The sequence below is a fragment of the Polyodon spathula genome, chromosome 11 (assembly GCF_017654505.1).
Source record: "Polyodon spathula isolate WHYD16114869_AA chromosome 11, ASM1765450v1, whole genome shotgun sequence".
Classification (NCBI taxonomy): domain Eukaryota; kingdom Metazoa; phylum Chordata; class Actinopteri; order Acipenseriformes; family Polyodontidae; genus Polyodon; species Polyodon spathula.
This window is the reverse complement of record NC_054544.1, coordinates 26,337,308-26,359,639: the sequence shown is the minus strand read 5'-3', so window position 1 is coordinate 26,359,639 and position 22,332 is coordinate 26,337,308. Positions and strand designations below refer to the sequence as shown.

General features: G+C 40.4%; 1 protein-coding gene and 1 long non-coding RNA gene across 4 annotated transcripts in view; one reads left to right on the top strand and one right to left on the bottom strand.

Moving 5' to 3' along the window:
* Nucleotides 1-4,285: 4,285 nt before the first annotated feature.
* On the bottom strand, nt 4,286-15,295 carry LOC121323271. The gene is made up of 3 exons (XR_005951128.1): nt 15,120-15,295; nt 14,383-14,462; nt 4,286-4,362 (listed from the first exon to the last, which is right to left on the bottom strand). It is a non-coding gene; the product is annotated as an uncharacterized LOC121323271 (long non-coding RNA).
* Nucleotides 15,296-15,423: 128 nt separating this feature from the next.
* The window catches only part of LOC121323270 (transmembrane protein 198-B-like), a 109,035-nt gene continuing 102,126 nt past the window's right edge, over nt 15,424-22,332 (top strand). The window contains exon 1 of one of the 3 annotated variants that reach the window (XM_041264238.1): nt 15,424-15,720. The gene's annotated coding sequence lies outside the window, so the exon portion shown is untranslated. Of the gene's footprint in view, nt 15,721-17,142; nt 17,299-22,332 lie in introns of those variants that run through there. The other 2 variants (XM_041264242.1, XM_041264239.1) reach the window with 2 other exon arrangements.

Sequence of the window (22,332 nt, the reverse complement as noted above, 5' to 3'; positions counted from 1 at the left end):
TGCTGTGAGGGGGAAGTCCCTCCCACTTCCTGTTGAAGAGGGATGTTGTCACAGTAGCACATCGCCATTTTCTTTTAGCTGGGGACACAACCTCAAAGGGTAATGGTTGTCATTCTCTTTCAAGGAACCAAGGTTATGGTAATAACCTAACGTTATCATTGATGGACAGTGCATGAAGCTCACTTACTCGTCTGGCAGATGTAATGGTTATTAAAAATGCCACTTTAAATGAAACAGGGCACAGTTCTGCTGACGCCATGGGCTCGAATGGAGGACCCATAAGGACCCGCAGTATCAGTTCTAGATCCCACTTGGGGACCGTACTTTTCATGGGAGAATGAAGCCTCTGAGCCCCTTTAAGAAATTGCACTGCCAGGAAATGTGCTCCAGGGGACACCGAATCAATTTTGTCATGGCACACTGATATTGCTGCCAGATATACCTTCAAAGTGGATGCTGATTTTCCTGCGTCAAACAAGTGTTGTAAGAAGGTTAATATCATCTCAATCGGGCAAGTCACAGGATCGTGACCTTCGGCAAGGCACCAGTCTTGGAAAACTTTCCATTTATATGAGTACTGGGCACTAGTGCCCGGCACCCTAGCAGGTTGAAACCTGTCCCAAATCTGTTTCACCGCTTGAGGATGCACCCTGGAGCTCTTCTGGACAGGAGGTCTGCTGCCTTGTTGTCCACACCAGGAAGGTGAACTGCCCTGATGGAATGCAAGTTTCTGTGTATCCAGGACAAAAATCTGTGTGCTGCGTGGTGAAGGCCTGGCGAGCGCAGGCTGCCTTGATGCTTTATGTAGGCTACCAATGTAGTATTGGCCATCCGGACCAGCACTTGTTTGTGCACTAACTGCTGGAGAAAATGAGATAATGCCAGGTTCACTGCTTGCAGCTCTTGGATATTTATATGTGTTTGCTGCCAATGTCCCTTCCACTGACCTCTTATTCCTTTCCCATTCCAGACTACTCCCCAGCCCAGGCTGGAGGCGTCTGTAGTGACCACTTCCCTTCTGTGAGGGGATCCAAGGGGAGATCCGAGGCACAGATTCCCAGGATGGAGCCACTACTCCAGTGTCTTCCGGCATGGTCTGGACACTCGCACTAGCTGGTACCGATCTCAGACCGGGTGCACCTTGAGCGTATTTACCCAGGCTTGAAGTGGACACATTCTCAGCAGCCCTAGTGGAAGGATTCTTGAGATGGCTGCCGTCAGCCCCAACAACCTTTGATATACTTTGACCTGTAGGAGAACGTCCTCTCTGAATAGGGAGAGTGTGGCCTCCAACGACTGAATCCTGTCTTCCGACAATGAGGCAAGCATACTCACAGGGTTCAGTTTGATCCCCAGGAACACTGTGGACTGAGATGGTATGAAGTTGCTCTTCTGTTGATGTCTTGAGAGCCTTAACTTCATCACATGATCTATGACCTGTTTTGTGTGCGCCTCTGCGCATGCTTTTGAATGCACGCAAACTAGCCAATTGTCCAGATAGTTCAGGATCTGAATACCCCGCAGCCTGAGTGGAGCCAGTGCTGCATCCATGCACTTTGAAAAAGTGTGGGGCGCCAACGAGAGGCCAAAAGGCAGCACGCAGAATTTGTATGCATTGCCTTGAAATGCAAAGGACAGATATTTTCTGTGCGCAGGACGGATTGGGACAGGACAGTAGGCATCTTGCAGGTCGATCGATGTGAACCAGTCACCCGGTTGGATGGACTGGATGATACACTGTGTTGTCAACATGTTGAACTTCCTCTGTTTGAGGAACAAATTGAGGACCCTGAGGTCCATAATTGGTCTGAAACCGTCATCCCTTTTGGGCGTCAGGAAGTACCTGGAGTAAAAGCCGCTGAGGTCATCACTTGGACTTACCAAGCGTACAGCGTTCTTCCTTTGAAGATTGTTATTCTCCTGTTGAAGGAGTATGCCACCTTGGGTGCTGACGGTAAGCCGGAAGGTGTGAAAACTTGGAGGCTTGGATCAATGGTTGCTCCAAAAGTCTGCCCAGGTGTAATGGGGGTGTCCAGTAGCGCCACCTTCTCGGTCTCCATGACCTTGGCTTGTGTCAGCCACAAATGCTGGAGGGCGGCCACCATTGCCGCCAGCGACCTCCCTGATGCCTGACCTAACTCCCCTATTAGGTTAGTCATCGCCTTAGCTACTTCCTGGAGCCCCCCCTGTGTCTGCTTCTGTAGCTTTTTCCTGCAGCCTCTCTGCCAACTGGTTCTGGTAGAGCACCAGTTATGCCATGACATTTTCTGCTCAGACTGACAGCGATGCCAGTGCGTAAGCCTTTTTGAGCATCGCATCCATTGTCCTGCAAGGCTTGGACGGACAGGTTGGGTCCTTATCCCCCTTGGTGATGGTGGAACCTTGCACCAAAACTGTGACCGTGTCCCTGATAGTGGGGAATGTGCCTAGGCCCACTTCTTGGGCTCCTGGAATATAAAGCAGAGACTCTGCTGTTCTGGAGGCTGAGGGTGCAGTCGCTGGTTTGCTCCAGGAGGAGCGCACCAATTCCAGGAAGTCCTGGCATAAAGGGAGGGCATGCTGTGGGTGCCCTTTCTGCTGGAGGAAGCGGTTCCCCTTTCCCTCCTGTTCTGCCGGCCACGTAACATCTGTGGCTGCGACACGTATGGCAGGAGCGGTAAGAAGCTCCCCACCGTGGCCTGCCCGATGGAGGTAGCTGGGTCCGAGACATCATATCTGGACGCCATGAAGCATAGCTTCATCTGGGCTAGGGTGTCTAGGCAGAGGGGATGGGGAACAAGACTGTGGGGGCTGGGACTGCCCAGTGGTAGGGTGATTTTAATAGGGTCTCCAGCATGGGCTGCTGAGCCCTTACATTCTCTGTTAGCTCCGCAAAGTGCCACTTGGCCCAGCTTGGGCTCCTTCGAGGCGACTGCGACGGGGATCGTCTGCGCCTGCATGGGAAAGGGGAGCGATGCCTGAGTGGCGACCAACTGTCCCCTGGGGAAGGGGAGAGGTGCCTGAGCGGTGACCGCCTATCCCCTGGTGAGTGTCACCTTGACTGGTACCGCCTCGGCTGTGACCATCTCACCTTCCCTGACAGGTGTCTGTGCCTCTGTACCGGTGGTGGGGAAGGGGAGGGTGACCCAGGTGTGCGTGAGAGCTCCCTGGTCACTGCAGCAGGGGGGGGTCCGGGATTACTTCTGCAGAGGCTCTTGGACCACTGATCTCATTCTCCCGTGGCTCGAGGAGAGAGACTCCCCTGGGGTTAGGGCAGCTGTCGGGTTGGTGCCGACGTGTAGCGCATCGATGCCGGGCTGTAGACGGCTCAGAAGAGGTTCACCGGTGCCGAATCAAACGGTGCCTGGAACCGTGCCAAAAAGAGCGTGGTCAGTGCCGAGAGGTCGGTGCTGAGTCAATTGTTGCTGAGGTTGGTGCCGATGGTAGGCACAGTCGGTGCTGAGCTGTAGGTGGCCCTGAAGATGTTTACACCAGTGCTGAGTCAATCGGAGCAGAGTAGGTGCTGTTTTTCTCAAAGTTGCAGTCGGCAGGAAAAACCGCGGTCGATGAGGGGTATGCAGCCGATTCAGTCAGCGTGGTTGCCAAGGGCAAGGGCAGCCGCGCTAGGAAAGCCCAAGGCTTGAGAGGGGTGCTAAGCCCAAGCTGATTTTTTTATTTTTTTTTTTCCTGGTCGCTGTAAACATAAACATAATAGTAAATATATAAAACAATATATCTAACCCTATAGCGAATTATAAACCTGCTTAGAAAAATGCTGCTTTCTGATTGGTTATCAGCTATACGTTAATCCCACACAACCTTTCAAAGCAGATGCATTACCAAAAGCCATCTGCCCTACACAATACGCAGAGGGGGGAAGTAATGCCTGAGTGGGAGGATCCCGTGCATCCAGTGCCCAGACAGGGGGACCGTGAGTGTCCAGTGCCCAGATGAGTGAACCGTGAGTGTCCAGCGCCCAGACGGGGGGACCGTGAATGTCCAGCACCCAGACGAGGTTACCGCGGGAATCCAAAGCCCAAGGGACAGGTTTTTCCACCTCCATCAGCAGAGGAAGAATGCCTGCAGTTTCCACCTCCACTAGCAGAGGAAGAATGCCTGCTGTTTCCACCTCCACCAGCAGAGGAAGAATGCCTGCTGTTTCCACCTCTGCCAGCAGAGGAAGAATGCCTGCTGTCCCCATCTCCACCAGCAGAGGAATAATGCCTCCTGGTTTCGCTCCCTGCAAGTGAGGGAGAGCCGCTCCAGTCCCCTGCAAGTGAGGGAGAGCCCCACCAGTCACCAGCAAGTGAGGGAGAGCCGCATCAGTCCCACCTTTCATGTGCAGGGCTTTCCACCACCCTGCTACAGGCTTGTTACAGGAAGCTGTTGTGAGGAAAAGTAAAAGAAAATGAGGTTAATAAAGCATTTTAGTGTATAATTTATGCATACTATCATGCAATCTTGCCAATTATTTCTCATATCTTAGGGCAGGGATGGATAACTCCAGGCCTCTTGGGCTGCAGTGCCTTCTGGTTTTTATTCTAGCTTCAGCTCTTAATTGCTTTACAGATCTAATTATTTCGCTATTTAAAAATATATAAGGTTTTATGAGACATTTTCCAGGTTATTTTACTTACTGCTGATTTAAAATATGCACTTGATTGAAGGTTCAGTATCTGTATAATAAAATTAGGCCCGAGCAAATGTATTCTTTCTAGTTTATCAAATAATTTGGCCAATAAACTAAGTGACAGCTTGGTTGTTACAAAAACCTGAAGACACTGCGGCCCACATGGACTGGAGTTGTCCACCCTTGTTTTAGGTAGTAAGTAAAATATTTCGCCAAATACAAAGAAATCAGTTTAAAATAAAATGTATTAATACTTTCAGGTATCATATACCTAGGAACCTTTTAGAAAACCTTAGTGATCTTGGATTTTCCTGGACTTCAATTGCAAGACTTCTGTCTGTTGGAACACGCACCATATACTGACACAGTTCAACTCCAAATGCAGGAGACACATATATTTCTGGCAGCAGACGTTCAGCAACATCAGAGTGCAACGGTGGAGAATAAGAGAAAGACTTCATATAATTGACCCTGTTGGAGTTATAATTTGTAGAAGGTCTACAACTGAAAGAAGCCTATATAGTGTTCCCGGACCAAACTATCTTTGTCAAGGTACATTTCATCTGTGATACAAACTCCTGGTCCTGGAGAGCCACAGGGTCTTCTTGTTTTCACTCCACCTGAGCTCTTAATGATTTAATTGAACCTGTTATTTAATTAATTGGTCTAAATTACCACTTATTTCCAGGTCTATAGCCCTTGCAAATTTGAAGATGCCTATAAATCCTGCAGGGCTGTGGCCCTCCAGGACCAGAAGTGAGTATCACTGCATTACGTCAATAACATAATATTTACAGGATAACTTTCAAAGCTCTTTGTGCTACTTGTTTAATGTCCAAATAAAATCTAGCAAAAACCATTTATATAAATATATATATATATATATATATATATATATATATATATATATATATATATATATATATATAAATAAACTTTGTCCAAAATAAAGCAAATACTTCTCTCGAATTATGAAGAGAAAAAGGTTTACTCTCTTTCAATCGTGCCTTATTTCCTTAAGGTACAAATAGCAGAAAGGTTTTTTCAATCTGCTTTCATTTTGCCATCATTACAAAACAGGTTTAACAACAGCCACCTTCAGAAGTTCTTACGAAACTGAGCTCCTGACAGTGTACCTGTTTCAATATATAGGGCTCTAAAGCACTTGGTAATCTCTGACTGGGTCTTTCTTCAACCAAGATAATTTGCGCAGGTAAAGTATGATATCTTCTAGAAGGTTCTGGGCTTTTTAACATGTCACCATGGTTGGGCAAAAGATGACGGATGACCCTGATAATTTTCATTGATCATAAATGTCATGCATTTTGTAGTTTTACTGCATTATAACATACAGTAAAAAAATGTGTAGATAAATATACTTTTAATGTACTTATCTAATTTTTCTTTTTGTGCTTGATTCCAAACTTGACCTGTAGCGCGCGTGTGTGTGTGTGTGTGTGTGTGTGTGTGTACATATATATATATATATTATATATATATATATATATATATATATATATATATATATATATATATATATATATATATATATAGGTCACATATACCTTTATAGTTACTTTCTAAAAATCAGGAGCATATGACTCTCATGTGTTTTTATACATATTGTAATTGTAATTTCTTTCTTTTTTAAGGCACATAGACAGTAACCATAAACTTACAGTATATCATGGAGGTTTGTTTTTCATGGGTGTGTTGATGGTTACAGCTGCACCATAGCATACTTAAAACCAGCAATATAACAATACTGCATCAACAGTTCTCCGTCTGTTTGAGGAAGGGGTAAGGAATTTTGGCTTACCTCTACATGTTCGAGGTGAAGAAGGAACTGAAAATGTGCAGGTGGCAAGATACATGATAAACGAAAGAGGATTAAATTGTAGAAGCTTTATAGTGGAACGTAGTGTTCACAATCAGAGAATCGAACGCCTTTAGGCAGAACTGAATAGAGTGGTGTCCTCCTTTTTCAAAGACATCTTTTGCTTTGTGGAACAAAAACTGCTTCTTAACAGCAATTCAGAACTTGACTAAGCATAGTGATCAATTTCTCACCACTTTAGATATAGCATGCTGGCATTCTTTCTTCAGGAGACAGAACAAACCGTCTAGGACTCTCTAACTTCCATTCTTTAGCACAGTTAGACTTAGGAATTGAAACCACAAATAATGTTGTTCCTGAAAATGTTTTCACTTAGAACATTTACAAGAACTAACTGATCCCTTACAGGATGATAACAACCACGGAAATAATTATTATCTAGCTGTCAAGGAATATGTTGAGAATGTGCTTGCCAGAGAGTAAGAAAATATAATTTTGTCAAAGTATTATACATTCTGTACTGAATTGAATATTTCTGTATTAGAAAATTCCAGTAATGTTGTGCATTCCCTACATTTTTGATAATAGAACTTTCTAGAATCTTCTAATAGGTTTATATAATATTTATTGCAGTGTTTGAAAAAGAAAGATAAAAAGGTAGAACTTTCTAGAATTCTAATGTAACTGTTTTCAACACTTCCTAGGAATAGCTTACGAACATAAATTGTTTGTTTGAACTTGACTAGCCACTTACCACCCCACACTTGGAAATCTGAACAGCACATCAATACAGAAGTCAGCTTTGGAGAGCAACCAGCATGCTACCAGCATCAACACCTGTGGGTAACCAGCCCAAATCTAGGCTACCCCTGAGACCTCTTTAACTGTGCATCCAATCCAATCCAATGTTGGTGTTTATGTATAAAATACATAGGATATAAATATGGGTTACGAGCACAAGTGTTTAAAATGTATATTTGTATTTAGGCACGAGGATTGCACAGCACTTCACGTGCAGGTAAAATAATATGTGAGCACGGGGAATTGCACTTTTATTAATTCACATGCAGTTGTACCGAGACTCCAATTGAATGATTGATTAGCAATCGAGTCTCGGTACAGCTGAATAAAAGCTGCATGTTTTCACTCACTCGGGGATGTGTGTTTGTGAGTGGAGAACGGGAGAGAGAAGGAGAGATTCTACCAACAATTGCTATTTCGCGCTGGAAGCTCCAGCACGGTACTTGTTTTCTGTCCGTCCACTTTGTTTGTCTGTCTATTTACTTTGGCCAACGTGCACTTTATTTTCAGTTGTGTGTTTTCTTTAAATCTTTTCTTTGTTATTATTTAATAAAATACTGGACACCATAGCGTCTCAGGTTCACCGCCATTCCTCACTGTTTGGAGTCTGCATTTCTGGTCTGATGTCACCCCTGCAAAGCCATCCTGTTCACAACCCCCTTTCAAAATTTCCACCTTTTGTTGCCTTGTAGCTTGGAATTAAAATGCATTAAAAATTTTTTTTTTTCATTTATCTACACATCCTACCCCACAAGAAGAAGGGAAGGGAATATGAATGGAGCAAAGTACAGAAAAGTCCTTGAGGAAAACCTGCTGCTCTCTGCAAGAAAGCTGAAACTGGGACAGAAGTTCAGCTTTCAGCATGACAACGACCCAAAGCACACAGCCAAAGCTACACTGGAGAAGCTAAGGAACAAAAAGGTAAATGTCCTTAAGTGGCCCTGTCAGAGCCCCAACCTAAATCCAATCAAAAATTTGTGGCATGACTTGAAGATTGCTGTCCATCAACGCTCCCCAAGGAACTTGACAAAGCTTGAACAGTTTTGTAAAGAAGAATGGTCAAAAATTGTCAAACCTAGGTGTGCAAAGTTGGTAGAGACCCATCCCAACAGACTCAGCTCAACTCAGGGGGGTGGAGACATATCCAATTATGATGTTTCAGTTTTGTATTTTTAATATATAATCTTTTTCTCAATCAAAACTTGTTTCCCCCTAACAGTGTGGAGTACGGTGTGTAGATAAGTGGAAAAAGAATCCTCATTTAAATGCATGAAACTCTGAGGCAATGACACAACAAAATGTGAAAAAAGTTCAAGAGGGTGTAGTCTTTCTATGGGCACTGTATCTTCTAGGAGGTGATTGTAAGACCTTATTACCACCCTTTATATTGAAGTATGTGGGAATTGTAATATTGTACTTGTATGTTAATAAACCCACTTGAAACCCTTTCTCCTCTCCCTTAGTCCTGCATTTATCATCCAAGCATTTAGTAACTAAGAGATATTGCACAACTAAAACTATACGTCTGTGTAGCCCTTAATAACCAGAATTCCACTTCTCTGAGGTAAAATACATTTTAAAAAGGCTGAAAAACTGGAGTATATACTTTGTTAAATTATATATACTTACTTTGTTAAATTATATACTTTGGTAACACAGTATTTTTAAAATTCATATTTCAAAAGGTTTCTATGATTATGTATTCACCCTTAAATGCCCTAGTCCAGTGGTTCTCAATTCTGGAACTGGAGGGCCACAGTGTCTGCTGGTTTCCATTCCAGCTGAGTTGTCAGCTACTTAATTGAACACTTAACTTAATTATTTCTACCTGTTTAAGAGGTGAAAACAGTGGAAAAGATCTAAAAAAAAAGCACAAATTAAAAATGTCAGGGAATTTCACAAGAATTTGTACATTTTCTCAGCTACATTTATGACATTCTCAAAAGGTACAAAAAACAGATAATGTAACTGTGCACAATATTGAAAAAGTTGTATTACAGTATTTCTCAACAGCTAACTCCCTTTTTTGGAAACTATGGTCAAAGATATCTAACGCATGACATCAGTTTACAATTTCTGAAACTCATTTTCAGAACTTCTAATCCCTTCCTACTCTTTGTACATGAATAGCATATCCTTAGCACTGTTTTACACAACTCTTAACACAAATGTCATCAGTGAATATAAGATTCACTTGAGAATGCTGTGCTTACAAATTGTCCACACATTGTTCGCAATTTAAGGAAATTCGTTCCAATTGTGTTCACTGTTTCAGCGACTGTGCAGACACAATAGCACATAATACTTCATTGATCAATCAGCTCAAAGTCATCTATATAAGGAGATATAGGAAAGCCTCAGGAAGGCAGAAGAAAATGGAAACTCAGAGAGAAACAGTGAGAGGAAGGGTTGTGCATGTGAGGGGAGGGAGAGGAGCGCATGGTCATCAAAGAAGGCATACCAGAACAACAAATGTCTCAAATGAAATCAGAGCCACAACTGTGGACCATCTAATCAACTATGGCCTTACCATGGCTGAAACTGGTCCAAGAGTCCAACCAAATCTATCCAGATCGACAGTTTCATCTATCATGAGAATCTTTAGGATATAAAATCAGTAAGTACTGTATCTCTACACAGCACAAACACTACAGTAATGTAATTGTACACTATGCATGTATGCACTTCCTGTACTACAGCATACTGTACTGTACAATACCTGTAATGGACGCATGTTCACAGAACACCAGGAAACTGCCATTGTAAATAATGTTATTCGGCTGAGGGAAATCCGAGAGAGGATTATTGCTGACTGTAACAGGGTAGACCTGCGCTGACTCTTCTGGCACATTCATAGTGCTGCAGGAAGAGGGCAGCAGCCCTAAAATATCCGCTGTCTTTCATGGCATTGACATGGAGAGGTGGGAAAGAGGCTTTGGGGGATTGCTGCACCGATAAAATGATGCTCTGGGGTTCCCTCGGGTCTGCCCCCTCTAAGATGAAATGAGCCAGTTGGCGAAAGCTGGGCTGCCGGACCGAGCAGGGCTGGCAAAACAAAAATGAAATAAAAAACCACTGGAAAAAGAAAGATTGTAGAAACTGGGGAATCCTTGGGCAGACCCCAAAAAGTGTATAGGTGGAGTGTAGTGTAGGACGGGAACCCGGGCAGTGGGGATAGCGACAGCTGGGGTGACGCTGCCAAGCGCAGCAGCTTTATTTTGTAGTTTTATTACTGTGTTTTATTTTCCCTTTTTCTTTCGCCTTTTTGCTTTCACTATTATTTCTAGCACTTGCATGTGCACTGGACCCTATACCTGAATTGGTACATCCGTGATCCTGTTTATTGTTGGCAGTATTCAGGCCACGGACAACAGCTCCCTCTGCGGATTGGAATAAATCAGTGTGTGTGAGCGCCATTACAAATAAAGTTCTGTCTTTGTGTCAGTGAATTGCCCACAACCTTTTCACACTGACAATTACATATTTGCTGAAATTCACAATGTCAGCATTGCCACAATAGATAGAGTACTGCAGAGAAATGCAGAAAGCATGAAACAAGTGTACAGGGTGCCATATGACAGGAACAATGACAGGGTGAAGGATCTCATGGGTCAGTATGCACAGGTATGTAAATACAAATGCTACAGATTTTCTTTACAGGCATTTTTTCCTTATTGTATTGAGCATATTACTTACAATATGTATTGTAATGTAAACTTTCCTCCATCCTTATACAGTATACTTTCATAGTGTATTGCACTACTATAATACTGCACTTTCTATCTTTCTTCAGAGGACCATGGAGCGGAACTCAAGTGCGACTCCCATCAATATGTATTTGTGGATGAGGCCAGATTCAATCTGGCAAAGACAAGAAGACGCAGGAGAAACATAATAGGACAACAGGCAACAGTGGAGGCCCCAGGATAAAGAAGTGGCAACATTACTTTGTGTGCAGCCATTGGACAAAGAGGGGTGATACATCATCATGCAGAAATTGGCTCATACAATGGGAACCGACTGATGGATTTTCTGGATGAACTTGCTAACAGGCTCTTGGGAGAAGAAGATGTGGTGGAGGGGCAACAACTCAGTGACTTTGTCATCATCTGGGACAGCGTGAGCTTCCACCATGGCGCACACGTTTGAGAATGGTTCCAGACACCTCCACGTATGTCCATGGTGTTCCTCCCACCATACTCTCCTTTCCTCAATGCTATTGAGGAATTTTTTTCACCCTGGTGTTGGAAAGTTTATGATCACCGTCCCTAAGACCAGGCCATACTCCTTGAAGCCATGGATGCTGAGGCCTGCCAAGCATGGATGTGACATACCAGCTGTTATTTTCCACGTTGTCTGGCTAGAGAAAATATTTTGTGGATGAAAATTTGTGGCCTGACATAAATGTAGGAAGAGACACTGACTAATAGACCTTTTGTTGGTTTCATTTATTATTTTGATCTTTATGATTAAATGACTGCAAATGAATCCTTGTGTTTGCTTAGATTATTTGAATGGACAGAATTTTTATTTTGTTTGCATTAATTATTATGACAGCATTATACGCTTATGTTGAATGTAGTCAGTTTTGAATAATTAAGTACGTTTTGCAAACTGCAACATATTTTTGTGTCTTGTGTCATATTTCAAAAAGGAGCACCATAGTTTCAAAAAATGCATTCAGTCAAGAAATACTGTAAGAACACTTTTGACTATAGTTCAAAGACTAAAATAGCCCAACAAATTCACAATTCCTCACACACAACCTACCGTAACAACATCTCCTTGTCTAGCACCACAAACTGGCTGCCATTACCTTTAATATTTAACATTTTCAATCATGCTCTTATTTTCATGTGCTTAAAACACTATAATTTTAATTGAAACATAAACTACATCCTACACACCATACAGTATTTTCTATAAGAATGTATCTCTTGGTCAATGCCATAACAATTTTTAACACTAAGGGCCAGATTAGTTAATACAAAGCTTCATATTATGAACAGTAATTCTTACATATATTATATTACTTGATAAACAACATCCACAATTGAAAAATAATAATAAAAGTTATTCTGTCTCTGAAAAGAAAACATGTAGTACCTGGTGTTCATTTCCAAGGTATGCCTAAGGACCTACTGAAGTCGAGCACAATTTGACCAATTAACTAGGAGTGGTTTGATTGACCTCTTGAAGAATTTGGAATCAAAATATAGTAAGGTAGTAGTTTGAATGCCAGCACAAATGTTAGGTCATTAGTATACCACAATAAAACGAGCCACGTCGTGTTTTTTTATGCCTGCCCAAATCCTGGAGAATTCTGAATGGCAAAGTCCATGTTCTTTTTAATGTCCTCATATTGCTTGTGAACTGTTGGTAAACATTAGCACATGTGTTTGCAGTTGGGAAAAGGTCATTGCTGTAAATAAATTCAATGGATGGCTTAGCTTCCTAACCTAGAGCTGGAGGATAATCCGTGCCTGTGGCAAAAGCTAGAATTTCTCCAAGTGAGACTCTGGTTTCCTCTTCTGGGGAAAAAAAAGTAATTGGTAAGTGTAACAGGGGAGACCTGTACTAGCTGTTTGGTGCTTGCATGGTACTGCAGGTAGGGGGAAGTAGTCTCAGAGATCTGCCTGACTGGCATGGCATTGACACGGAGAGGTAGGGAAAGGGTGTGTGGCTTTCCCTCTCTCTGAGTGGTTGAGAGGCGGGCCTTGGGAGATTGCTGGCCCTATAAAGATTACGCTCTGTGTTCCCACAGGCTGCCCACTCTAGACAAATACGAGCCAGTGGAAGCACTACGAATGGACTAAGCGCGGCTGGAGAAAACCGCAACATAATGAGAAAAAGAAAGAAAAGATTATTTTTTGCAGCGGGGAAAAACCTTGGGCAGACCCCGATTATTGTATAGGGTAGTGAGGGAACGCATGAGAATAGGACAGACACCCGGGCAGTGCGAGTAGCGACAGTCGGGGTACATGCTGCAGAGTGCAGCACCTTTGTTTTGTAGTTTTATTACTGGGTTTTATTTTCCCTTTTTCCTTCGCCTTTTGTCCTTTGTGATTATTATTTCCAGAGCACCTGCGAGTGCACCTTCACTGGATTGTGTACCTGTATTGGTATAACCGTGGTCTTGTTTACCGTAGCCGGTACTCAAGCCATGGACAACAGCGCCCTCTGTGGGCTAAAGTGAGAATTAAAAAAGCAACACAATAAAACTGGGCATATGTGTGGTGTTTCCAATTACATCTTTCTGTCTCCCCTATCAGTGAATACCCACACCCTTCCACAGTAAGATATTAAGTGACGGTCTAAAAGGTTCCAAAAGTTTAACATTAACGGAATGGAAAACCATTTAACTTGGTTACAATGAATATTGGTGCAATGTTTTCAGTAAAAATACACTATTTTAGTTACTTTTGAATAATGGGCAAAAATCCTAACGAATTCCTACGTGTGTAAACCCTAGTATGTATTTCTATCCCTAACCCTAACCCTTTCACATGTGATCAACATTAGAACTCAGAGGAAGTGCAGAAGTTATTCAGGTGCCCATCCTTGGGTTGTTCAGTAGGAATGTGTGCACATTAAAAAAGTGTGATCCAATATTTTATGTAAATATTTGCTAAAATATTATAAGGCTACATACAGGATTGTTCAGTTATAAAAATACTATGTTACATTTACAATATTAGTAATACAATAGTTGTCAATGCATACAACCTGGACACTAATACAATAACACTTGTGATTTCTGGGACGTGGAAATCTGACAAAACTGCTTGTTTGGGACAATACAATAATGACTATCATCCCAAAAAACAGCCTGATACAATGAATACGCCATCTATATTAACTGTTTGTATAAAATTAGTACAATACAAACCCTGTGCTTAGTGATTGTCAACTGAAGGGTTAGTCTCTCTTGGTGCAGTTCTTCACCCGTTCTGCTCACAAAAAAAACTAAATGTAGATTAATATAACTTTAATGTAAAGCAAATAGTAATTAAGAAAAAAGAAAAAAGGAAATAACTAGAATGTAAATATTACATTCCACATAAATGTATATTTAAAAACGTGTTTTAACAAGCCTTTATTAAAAATACATTTCCTATTTTGTAAGGAAACTTACTGGTGTACTTCACAATGTGACTTGTCATTTAAAGGCTTCTTTGATTCATCTGGAAGGTCACTGGCATATGCATTTGTGATCTGAAACATATAAAAAATGTGTGAATTACTTTAACTGACTCAAATTACTTTAATGAATGCAATATCAAAACATACCGTGTTGTGGCACCTGAAGCAGCAACTTGTTTGGTCTAAGATACATGGCTTTAGATGCAAATACTTTGTGAATTACAAATCCACTCAGAGTTTTGCCAGGCTTTACCTTTTTATTATTAAGTCCCATTCAAATCTGCATTTAAGATACACAGCTATATTAGAAATAAGTACAATTTATATTTGTAGAAAAATATTTTAAGACATTAATAACAAAGTATACATATACAAGTCTTTCAAAAGCTGATTGCCTTCAAATTAGTAGACATCAAATATATCTGGAATGCATTTAGGTGTCTCATTTAGAGCTACATTTAAAGATATCTGGAAATAATTTTAGATATCCAAAATACATTTAGAGATATCTATAAATGAATCTGAGATACATCTCAATTGCCATGCATTGCTAAATCTCAGAGATGTATCTAGTAATTTGAATACAGAACATGCGACATATGAATATATATGGTTTATTAAAACGCAGTTTTGTTTTGTTTTACAATGTGTTATGTATTGGAAACGCTACGATTATATGTAATCACACGCATTATATCAATTTGAACTTAAAAAAAAAACAACTTGTACCTGGAATACCACCGCCAGACATATGACTGCCTCTTCAGATTGTATCCCGAGTCGACCAGTATTTCCGATGTCTGAAATGAAAAAGGTGGGTAAACAAGCAGCTGCAATACCTGCGAGTTAGTGGGTGGGACTTCTGTTTTATAAATGGTAACTGGTCTTTGTTATCAAATTTAACCACCGTAACTGTACTAAGCATGTTGTTTTTAATCAAGTGTACTTCTGGTAACTTGCTACCCTATTTTTCAGAGAGATAGTACAGTCCAATTGAGTGAGGTAATCTCCATCCTCTGGTGCCTGTGGAAGCCGGAGCTCCCTGGCCACACGGGGAGTTGGTATTCATAGCACAGTGCTAAATATGAAGAACTAACAACGGCGTGAGCGAGTTATTCTTTATTAGTATTGTCATCGACGATTAATAAAACAAGCGACCTGTCTTTAATTTCACGCCAAGGTAAATCGTATAGCTGAAGCTGATTCTGCTGTGTTGTTAAAGTCGGAGAATGGAGAGCGGGTGCTGTCACGGATGGTGCGAGACCGGGCTGCAGCTGGCTGGCATCGTGGATGGGGCTCTCTGGTGATATGATGCATTGCAATAGCAGGGGTGAGTAGCGAACGAGCACCATCTCTTTGTTCATTGTTAAGACTATTTTATGTGGTATGGTAGCGCTAACTCAGGAGTCATCACTGTATTATATATAGTATATCATTAAACCAACGTATTGTGTGTTTGTGTATTGTTGATGTTATACGTTTTTGTCTGCCCTTTTAAAAATCTATATATTTTCAATTAATACAGGTGTATATATAAAAATACATTCATTTTATTAAAATAAATAAATTAATAAAACAAAGCAAAACACGAAAACGATCTAATGGCCGTCGAATATGCACACACAATGCCAATAATATAATATAGCAGCCTTGTGCGTGACATGCTTTGTGTGTTTACCAATCTATAGGTTTGTAATAATATTACAAATGGTAATAATAAGAATAACAAATGGGCGGGGGGTCATCCTTTGTAACTCAATCCATTGTTGCTTGGAGGCTTTCGTTCCTGTTCGGTGTGGATTTATTTATATAAATTGATAAGTCTGGTTCACGTAGAACGACATAACAGAGGGCATCGCGTTAGGATTATGTGGGTACTGTCTGTACCCTGTCTTAGTAAACAACAGAACGGGAGAGGGCAAGGTGTGCGCTCCTGTTGCTGTTAAGAGCCGCTCTCGATCTTTATGTGAAAGTCGACACGCACAGAGAGACCATTTATGTAGTTTAGCATGCGTGGATACCTGCCTATAGTTTATGTCGGACTGACTCATTTAAACCCAGTTGATCTCCAAAGCCCTGTGAGTATAGTTGCTTCTCTATCAAGTGAGAAGAAATGACTGAGGAAATAGATTGAAATAGTGCAGGGATTTAGAAAGAGCTGTGCAGTAGCTCACTTGCTGTTAAGTGTGTACTCTCACAGTGTGCTACCTTCTATAGGTATGAATATCAGACTGAAAGAACTGTTCCACCCACTTCAAGTAGATGCAGATTATTTTAATGAGCAAGCTGATTGACAAGAGCAGTGGTACCTAAAGTGTTCCCTGCTTACTTGGAATGGCCAGTACATTTCAAGCAGTGAATGTTCAAATATTTGCCCCAGTGCTGTTCATATTGTAGGACTAACTTCACTGTTCAGGCAAATACCATAACATCATTTTTTTTGATAATGCACCACTTTCCATAATCTGTTTAAGTTGCACCACCTTACAAGTTTATAACTTCCAAATGCATTCCTGTTACTGGATATTCTTTTTTTTAAATGGCTAAAGATTTTAAATATTTTGACTGAGTGCTTCATGAGAAATAAAATAGGTCATTGCCTTGGATAATGAATAATCTTCAGTGTGGCGCTTCAGTGTGAACAAACAAGCCAGTCAGTTACTTCTTAAATGCAGTTCTCAACAAACACACCTTGTAGGTGAGTAGCTTTGTTTTGTTGTAATCTTTATGCAGTAGAAACCAGGACCAGATGGCACAGATGGAAATGAAGTTGAGACAGACTTGGAACACTCTTCACACAGAGTGGTGAGGGTATGGAATGGGCCATGTTGAATCATGGGATCCTTTAAGACACGACTTTGACAAGGTTTACTAGGAACCGGATGAGCAAAATGGCTTCCCCTTGTTGGTAAATGTTCTTATGTTACGTAGATCTGCCGGATCTGCCTGTGAGTGTGAGTGTGAGTGTGAGTGCCAGTGTGATTGTGTCTCTGCTTGCACGTGTCTCAGTGTGTGAGTGACTGTGTCTGTACTGCCAGAATGTGACAGTGTGAGTGGTTGACAGTCTCTGTTATCTCTGTATGGAAAAAAAGCCCTTTTCTTATTTTATTTATTGCATTTTTTTTTTAAAACCTATTTTATATACACACACACACACACACACACACACACACACACACACACACACAGTGGTTTGCGGAAGTATTCACCCCCTTGCAAAATTTTCACATTTTGTTGGTGCCTGAGCGTACTCCAAGACAGTAGAATCTGCACAAACTATTCCACATTGATTACGTTAAAAACAAATGCATATAGCATATAAATAAGTAGGATTTACAGAGAAAAACAGATTAATCTCATTTGCATTAGTATTCAACCCATTTGCTACCGCAGCCAAAAACAGCTTAGGTGCAAATTATTTGTTTGAAAGGTCACAAAATTAGTGAAATGGTTTCAGCCTGTGTGTACTCAAAGTGGTTTAACTTGTAGATAATTTCCCTCGGGTATATGAAGACTTTCAAGTTGCAGCTCGCATAGTGATCCAAAAAAACAACCATGAAGACAAAGGAACTTTCTAAACAAGTCAGGGATAAAATGGTAGAGAGGCACAGAGCAGGAGAAGTGTACAGGAAAATGTCAAAGGTGCTGATTATCCCTCTCAGCACAGTGAAGTCCATCATTAAGAAGTGGAAGATGCATCATACCATCAGACACTACCCAGATCAGGTCGCCCTTTCAAATTGAGCAGCCGGGCAAGCAGGAAACTGGTTTGGGATGTCAACAATGACCTTGAGAGTTCAGCCCAAGTTCTGTGTCTGAATAAAATATTTTCTGATGCCCAGATTTATACATGGCATCATTTTAGGATGAACTATTTTGTTTAAAGACACAAATGTAATGAGCTAAGGAGAGTATGTATTCATCATACCAGCTCAACTATGAAACACACTTCATCAAGAAGCACTTGGTGAACTTCAATGAGCTTGTTGTCTTGTATCATAATAAAAGTGATATGAATCATAATTCATCAGTACACAATGAATCATTCAACCCCTACATATAAAATACTATATCTGTGGGTTTAAATGTGATATACTGTGCCAACCATGTTCTTTTTTTTCTGCACTTTTAATCAGCACGTTTTATCTAGTGTAAATGTGCTGGTGATATAGATTAGCTAATCTAGGGCAGACTTTCAAGGGATTGGCAGTGAATGGACCAGATTGCTGCAGATGGATAGGATTGATCCCACATAGTACAAGCTGGCATCACACAACTTGCACCTGCTGGGCAATCCATCACAGTGAACTAACAATAGAAACAACAGAGACCGGTAGCATAGTAAAAAGCAAATCCAAATAATAATAAATGAATAACATCTAAAGTTTATATGTTATAACAGAAACTGTTATTGAATGTAATTTCATTGACCATTACAGTTACAGTCAAAACCTGTTAAAATCACTTCAAAGGGACTGATCAGCAATCAGCTAAGTTGACTTCATTAGCTGTTCACCAATAACTTGGTAGAATAAGTATTCAAACACAAACATGTTCATACAACAAATATTACATATAAGCTTGTTTTGCTGTGGAACTCAAAGTACTGCTCTGATTACAATTGTGTACATTCATAACATTTCTTTGAAATACATATTCTACTATATTGCACATGAACACACTGAAATAAACAGAAACATACGGATGAGTAGTCATACAGTGCCATGTATTTATTTATTGCATTTATATAGTGATTTTTATACAAAAGTGTCACAAAGCACTGTACAGAGTACATGGCAGAAAAAAAGAACAAACCACAATGAATTTGTATAACATGTCAAACATACAACTGTCATAGTTAGATCATTTAAATAACAGTATACACAGTAGTATAGTAATACAAAAGCAACAATTTTAAAGTTACATTAAAACCCAGTAAGATAAGAAAGCCATTTTATAAAAGTCAGTTTTTAGTCTTGATTTAAACTGTTTCGGTCCCAGCTTCCCTGAAAGAAGGCAGAACATTTTATAATTTAGGAGCTAAGAAAAAGCCCTGCCTCTCGTTTTGCTTTTGTTGACCTTAGCAGGGTGCGAAATAACCAACGGCACTGGTGGCAATTGCCGCTGTGCCCAAGCTGCTTGCTGCAATAGAGTAAGTATTAGTTTTGACCAAGTTCGTACACCAAAAAATAAATAATTAAAGTGAGAAAGTAGCTATGACATGGTTCAAGTAGCAGCTCCCTGTGGTATAATGAAACAAGTAGGAGAGATAACATAATAGTGAACGAAACACAATCTTGAAGTGCATCGATTTCTGTTTTAATTTATGTAATATTCTCACTACCTTACGTAGTTCTGCTTTTTAAATGTAAAAGTGTGCTTTCATGAAAGGGTTTAGAATGTGTAGTATGGTTAAAACCGTTTAAATACCGTTGTTTTTTGATTTTTTCTTGAATCGAGTGTCCAGCAACGCACCACAACAACTGTAAATCCTTTGCAACTGTAAATTTTAAGAGCTATGAAACTATATAAAGTCTCTCAAATATAAACATCTAACATTATGTACATCCAGCTGTTCATCATTATGATGCAGAGCACTCTCCATTGCTGACGAAGTTTCTATTTTAATCTTTTTTTTTTTTTCCAGAGCTGTGTTGTTAGTACAGGTTTTTTAACAGCGGTTCACAAACTACAGTTGCGCCAACACTGCAGACCAAACAACTCATTTGACCACTATCGTTATTATACTCCAGCTATACGTACATCTTTAGCCAGTTTGCCAGAAAAGCTGTCTTTGTTTAACATTCCCTTGACTAACATCACTTATTTGTGCTAAGGCTGTGTCTAAGCCTCTAGTCTAATCCATGTATTAATCAGTGGTGTGTGACGAGTTTAGTAAAAATACCCTGAATATTTATTTTTTCCCAAATTACCCTTTGTATTTTTTCATTATGAAAGTTTATGTTGTTTTGAAATGGACAAGTGACCTATATTTTATTTTTGTAACAATCAGGGTGAAGGATTAATTTTGTTTGTTTGAATTACAATTTCATCAACATAATAGGCTCTCTGTATTTCTTTTTTGTTGTTTTATGAATGAGTACTAAATAACCTTGGTGCCTGTGGGTTGGATTTATGTTTTTCTGTTTTGCCCCCTAGAACTGCCTCGGTGCCCCTGAATTTTCATGCACAACTAAGGCTACATTGCCTTGCCCTTCATGACCTGAACTTCATACCCTGCCGTAGGAATAGCCAGCAGCCTCACATCCTGTGATCTCAGAGTGAGGTTTGGAAGATACTTGGTCAGTAACTCCTGCAAATAACTAGGTGCTAATCCATTCAGGGCCTTGTAAATTAACAGCAAATTCTTAAAATCAATGTTATACTTTACAGGGAGCCAGTGTAAAGAGGGCAAAGCAGGGGTAATATGTTCACTTTTTCTGGTTTTAGTAGCAGCGATATTCTGAACAAGCTGCAAGCGGGATACCACACGTTTTTGGGACACCAGAAGAAAAGTGCATTACAATAATCAATTCTAGATTAAACAAAAACATGCATCAGTCTCTCGGCATCAGATACACAAATACTTGGTCTGATTTTGGCTATATTTCTCAAATGGTAAAAAGATTTTTAGTAACTTTTTAGTCACTTCCCTAATGAGTCTCAAATGAGAGATCAGGATCAAAGATGACCCCCAAATTCTTCATTTCTAGTTTAAGTTTATGTGAGAGATTGCAAGGGTCGAGCTCATGTAATCCCACATTTCCTTTTAGTTGGTTATGTGAGCCCACTAGAATAACCTCTGTTTCATCTGAATTCAATATTATAACATTCTGTGACATCCAATGCTTGATGTCTGTAAGGCAAGTAGCTAATAATACCCTGGCAGAAGAAATTCCTGGCTTTAGGGACAAATATAGCTGGATATCATCAGCTACTGTTCTTTATTTCAGAACAGTACTGTACAGCAACAGTCTTTCATTGAACCCTTATAATCTTATGCTGCTCAGTGATATTAAGTGGGTGGAAATTAGCTGTATGACTAATACATGTAAGTGATATATAACCACAGTGCTATCATCAGCAGCCTGTCCCCACTGCCTCCCTTTATAGCCAGGTCATTTCAATGGGCTGATTAGAAGCACAGGGAGACATTACTGGCAGTTATATTAAGCAGGCTGGACAGAATTTAAAAGAGTACCCTTGGAAATGAATGCATTATTCTGTGCCATTTCAGGATTTGCTGTGATCTTAATCGAAAGCATTACAGATACTTGATAGTTAAGCTCCTAAAGCTGTCTTATTGTATAGACGTGTGCATACTCTGAACCGTGTTCTTCTGTTATATACATGACCGAACATGGGTACCAGAAAGAGCTCTACAGAGCACACACTGCTATCAAAACACTACTGTGTAGACTGACTCTAGGGAAAGTGTATGTAAATCAACACAAGAGATTGTCTTTGGTAGAGGAATTCAGATATCTAATAACATGGCTGGACCTACTTATTTTATTTTACAGATAGATTAATGATTTAACTTATGTGTTTTATTAGACTTAGAGAGCACATAAATGACTAGGATTTCTATTAGTTTATAATGTTTTTCTGTAGCGTTTGTAGTGTAGGATTTTTTTTTTTCATGTATGCATGTGTTGTACGCATGTATTCTTGCACAGTCAAAAAAGTGATGGATTTGTTGACTGTGTTCAAAATTCCCAATATGCTAAAGTTTAATGGCTGGTTTCACAGACCCTGACTGGCAGTAATCTCAATGTTAATTTAGGTAGGGTAATCCAAGATTAGAGCGAATCGGGCTCTGTGATACGTTAGATATATTATGTTGTACTGGATATCTGTCACACATAAGAATATATATTATTTTCTAATCTTCATTCTGAAGGAGCTTCAGGATACATGCTTTCCTGCTCCCTTGCTTTTT